Genomic DNA, 5,863 nt, shown 5'->3' on the forward strand with positions numbered 1-5,863 from the left:
ATACTATTTTCATAGCTCAACTATTGTATGTGAAAATGGAATACTACTTTCGTAATTCAATTGCTGTATGTGGAAATAGAATACCATTTTCATAAGCTACTATGATATGTGAAAATAGAACATTATTTCCTGCTTTTTTGTTACCATAATGAATTTTTTGGTTTATAATAGCAGAAATAACTTCAAGCGTTTAGGTTTAAAGCGTCTGTAAGTGGCTATCTTAGTAAGTTTAGTTGATTGTATTCGATTCATAAAACATTTTTTTTCAATTATTTTCACTCTTCTTGCTGCTTATATCTGAATGCAATAGTCTTTCTCTCTCTATCCTTCGTTTTCCAAGAGTGGACAGAACGCATATGTGTAGCTTTATGCTAAATCAAAAACAAATAATAGTATTCTGTCCAGATTGTCTTAACACAACCATTTAGGGTTAGTTTTATCTGTATCCTTCTAATTGTCAACTTCAGCTTTCATTTGTGTTTTCAATAATTTAATTAATCATGTATAACGAGCAACTATAGTACTGGTTTCGATTTTGTTCTGTTGTTGTTTGAATTAAGCACAAAGCGACACAATGGGCTATCTGTGCTCTGCCCACCACGGGTATGGAAACGCGGTTTTTATCGTTGTAAATCCGCAGACATAACGCTGAGCCACTGGGGTACTCGATTGTGTTCTGTAAAAATTAAGTAAATATTTGTTTAATGGGCTCATGATTGTTTGTTTTTTTAATTTCGCACAAAGCTACTCGAGGGCTATTTGTGCTAGCCGTCCCTAATTTAGCAGTGGGGAAGACTAGAGGGAAGGCAAGTAGTCATCACCACCCACCGCCAACTCTTGGGCTACTCTTTTACCAACGAATATTGGGATTGACCGTCACTTTATAACGTCCCCACTGCTGAAAGGGCGAGCATGTTTGGCGCGACCGGGATGCGAACCCGCGACCCTCAGAGTCGCACGCCTTAACACTCTTGGCCATGCCGGGCCCGGCTCATGAAGACCTCAGTGTTTATTCTAAACTATACCTCACTGATAAGTGACGCGGAAGTCTTTTGTTTATTTTTTTTATAAGTTAAAAATTAATTCCTAGTCAGAGTGGAGTTCGATCCCTGCGGTGAATACAGCAAAAAAAATTTCTGAATTAAGAAGAACACACTTATTCAGAGAGGAAAGATTTAAAATGTTTAAACGTTAAAAATAAGTTATAAGTCGTTTTAATATTTTTAATATAATTATCAAACAAATAAAAAAATAAAGAATGGGACAAAAATGAATCATAGCAGGTCAAAGTTCATCTATTGAAGATGACGTAATTACAAAACTTAGATTTTTTGGTTCCTCTTATATTCGGTATTTTTTTAAGATCAAAGTATAAAACACAATAGTGTATTAATTTATTCGGCCCGGCATGGCCAAGCGTGTTAAGGTGTTCGACTTAACTCTGAGGGTCGCGAGTTTGAATCCCGATCGCACCAAACATGCTCGCCCTTTCAACCGTAGGGGCGTTATAATGTTACGGTCAATCCCACTATTCGTTGGTAAAAGAGTAGCCCAAGAGTTGGCGGTGGGTGGTGATGACTAGCTGCCTTCCCTCTAGTGAGTCTTATACTGCTAGATTAGGGACGGCTAGCGCAGAGAGCCCTCGAGTAGCTTTGCGCGAAATTCAAAACAAACAAACATTAATTTATTCACAATCAGGACATCAATGATTTAGTCACAACCACTTTAGTAATACATGTTTTACCAGTCGTAGGTTTTTTTGTCATGTCAACATAATCATTGATACGTGTTTTTCGTTCATTACACTACGTCACACAAATTTTGTTCCTGGACAGTATGTGTTATTTCTTAATTGTTTTTGTTGTAAAAGTACAGAAAATGGCCATTTGTTTCCTTCAAACTTTGCTTTCGTAACCTGGATAATGAAATTTAGAAATTAACCTATTTTCTGTGTAAAAACCGGGAAATTTGCACATTTTCACTTACATAAAGTCCGGATAAAACAACATATGAATCAAGATTTACATGCACTTATTCTAAAGTTACACAAAAATGAACAATTTTTTTTTAGAAGTGAGTAGTTTCTCGAGATTTACGACTGTAATGTAAATCGCTTTCACGTATCAGTTCCCAAATATAGTCTCCCATCATGTTTTCGTTATACACTTCCAGGTCACAAAAGCAAAGTTTGAAGAGAAAAATAGTTCTTTTCTATTTACTTTAGACATAAGCAATTGGGAAACAACACTTTCTGTCCAGGAACAAGAAAAAGTAAACATTTTGTTACATAATGTTATGATTAAGATATTATATTGTGTGAAACAGCAAAATGAAGTACTTTAAAAACGTAATATGCATTTGTTCTTGTTGTTTCAAAGCATCATGAAAGAAATTAAAAGAAAACAAATGTGATAAATCAGTCAGTGGACGCACAAAGTAAACAATAAAACTAACCCATTTTAAAGTCTTGGCTCTTTGTATTTGAGATGAGAGCATTCACAAAAGCGATGGATAATCATGATGGGTTTGAAAGTATTCACCCAAGTGAAAGCTTTTTGTGATAGGGTTTGACAGTATTCAAACAGGTGAGAGCTCTTCGTGATGGGGTTTGACAGTATTCAAACAGGTGAGAGCTCTTCGTGATGGGGTTTGGCAGTATTCAAACAGGTGAGAGCTCTTCGTGATGGGGTTTGACAGTATTCAAACAGGTGAGAGCTCTTCGTGATGGGGTTTGACAGTATTCAAACAGGTGAGAGCTCTTCGTGATGGGGTTTGGCAGTATTCAAACAGGTGAGAGCTCTTCGTGATGGGGTTTGACAGTATTCAAACAGGTGAGAGCTTTTCGTGATGGGGTTTGGCAGTATTCAAACAGGTGAGAGCTCTTCGTGATGGGGTTTGACAGTATTCAAACAGGTGAGAGCTCTTCGTGATGGGGTTTGGCAGTATTCAAACAGGTGAGAGCTCTTCGTGATAGGGTTTGACAGTATTCAAACAGGTGAGAGCTCTTCGTGATGGGGTTTGACAGTATTCAAACAGGTGAGAGCTCTTCGTGATGGGGTTTGGCAGTATTCAAACAGGTGAGAGCTCTTCGTGATGGGGTTTGACAGTATTCAAACAGGTGAGAGCTCTTCGTGATGGGGTTTGACAGTATTCAAACAGGTGAGAGCTCTTCGTGATGGGGTTTGGCAGTATTCAAACAGGTGAGAGCTCTTCGTGATGGGGTTTGACAGTATTCAAACAGGTGAGAGCTCTTCGTGATGGGGTTTGACAGTATTCAAACAGGTGAGAGCTCTTCGTGATGGGGTTTGGCAGTATTCAAACAGGTGAGAGCTCTTCGTGATGGGGTTTGGCAGTATTCGCACGAGTGATCCTTGTGATAAGTTACAAAATACAGTGGAGCGCCATTAAGCCGCGGACCAGTAAACCGCGAAATCGCTTAAGCCGCTGTAGCAAGTCTTGTGAGCGAGGATTATCGCGGCTCACCGCTAATTTAAGAACGTGTAAAAACGCGGCTTACGAATTTAATCCTGGCTTTATAACTTCAAGGGATATTTAAAAAGGATTTGCTTTAATTTGGGAAATAAATAAAATATATTACAATAGAAATCGACTGTTAATCTACCTTATCCGCTCTCTATGTCAGCTTTATGGAGGCCGCCATTGTTACCGAATCACACCTCTCCATACATTAAAGTTAATCCGCGGTAAATCCGTGAAAAAAGTGATCAATAATTAAAGTATTATTTTTAATTCGATAATCCGATATAATGATCACGAAATGGCCCGGATGAGGCTCCTCGGCGGAACTGTTGGCGAATTCGGCTTTTCAGTCACAAAGGTTTAAGCCGCGGACCACTTAAGCCGCGGTTAAGCAGGTTGACCCCCCAAATACCGCGGCTTAACGGCGCTCCACTGTATTGACGTAAATGTTCTTTGTGATGAGGTAGAAGGTACTGGCATAAATGCCTGCGTGATGGGTTTGACAATATTCGTATGAGTGTTAGGAAGTTTATTACAGCTAAACAGTCATTATCTGTAAAGTATTTTCTCATCTGCCAACAATACTTCAGACTTAATTGTTGTGAACATTTTTCCATTGAGTTTTAGCAATGTTACTTGATATTTACTTTATTCATATCCGTAAGACGCGTCAAGCATTTTGTCTTCAAACGACGCAGGACATGATTAACTAGTACGTGTATGAGAAATTTAAACTACAAATTTTAACAGCTTATCAAAACCACTTTGAATCCGGTTCGCTTACGACAGTCAGATAACCAACTTTTAACATCATTAGACGTCACCTTTCAAGGGTAATTTTAAACGTTCAAGTTGGGTAAAATACCGTTCGTTTCGTAAGAACTGTGTTTTCAAATATAATTCTGGGAAATATTCATGCAATGTATTATGCAAGAGTTTTTCTCTTATCATCCAAGAAACGAAGAAATCAAAAACTAAAAATACGCACTGACACATATTATATGCTTGTTGACATAACAATGGGTACTAGAATAAAGTAAATGTTAAAATATAGGTTATATAATTCAAGAGTCGATACTAAAAAGTAAAGTGTGTTTCATGCCAGACTTAATAGTAAATAAATGTGTTGATTGTTCATAGGTGACCAGTCGATTGTCTATAGGTGCCGGATATAACAGTGAAGTAGCCAGTCAATTGTATATTCGTGCCGTCTATCACAGAATACAATCAACAAAACTTACTGAGATAGCCACTTACAGACGCTTTAAACCTAAACGCTTGAAGTTATTTCTGCTATTATAAACCAAAAAATTCATTATGGTAACAAAAAAGCAGGAAATAGTGTTCTATTTTCACATTACATAGTAGCTTATGAAAATGGTATTCTGTTTCCACATACAATAATTGAATTATGAAAGTAGTATTCCATTTTCACATACAATAGTTGAGATACGAAAATAGTAGCCAATCTAGTGTCACAAGGTGCCGGATATAAGAGTAAAGTAGCCAGCTAATTTACCTCTAGGTGCCGGATATAACAGTAAAATAGCCAGTCGATTGTCTGTAGGTACCGGAAATAACAGTAAAGTAACCAGTCGGTTATCTCTAGCTACCGGATATAACAGTAAAGTACAGTCGACTGTCTGTAGTTGCCGGATATATCAATAAAGTAGACCTTCGATTGTCTGTAGATGCCGGAAGTAACGTAAAGTAGCCAGTGAATCGTTTGTAGATGTTGGACGTAACAGCAAAGACGTAATAAGTGTTTGTAGTTGTTACATTAAAGAAGCCAAAATCCGTTAAATACGTAAAGATTCAACATTCAATGGTAAGGAAATAAGATAACGTTCAGGTGTTTTATCAGCTTTCAGTTCAAGTACCATTTCCAAGAACTTCTTGATAGAAACAGTATAACTTGAGGAATTTTCCTGACGTTGTAAAGCAGTTTGGTGATAAAACAAAACAATAACGTCTCCGAGAGGAAGTATACTTGTCGTCAGATATTCCCAATATATGGACGTTTAAGCAATGGTGTGTTTTATTAAACTGGTAGAGTAAGAAAAGATGAAACACTCGTAAAGATCGAGTTTTTATAGCATTATGTCACAACTGCTGGTCTCCCACTGACACAGCGATAACTCTTCGGATTTACAACGCTAAAATCGGTGGTTCGATTCCCCTATGTGGACCCGCCAGATAGTCCGCTGTTGATTTGTTATAAGAAAACACGCAGACATCTGCTGTTGCCAAGGCTTCATTGTTCGGGGCCTTTCCGAAAAATATACGCTCGTGTTTTGAGACTGCAAATACGCTATAAGAGTAACTAACGGTCAAATCTCAGACAAGAGTAGCCCAACAGCTGGCGGCGGGTGCTGTTCACCAA

Source organism: Tachypleus tridentatus, chromosome 2 (genome assembly GCF_004210375.1).
Source record: "Tachypleus tridentatus isolate NWPU-2018 chromosome 2, ASM421037v1, whole genome shotgun sequence".
NCBI classification, from domain to species: Eukaryota; Metazoa; Arthropoda; class Merostomata; order Xiphosura; family Limulidae; genus Tachypleus; species Tachypleus tridentatus.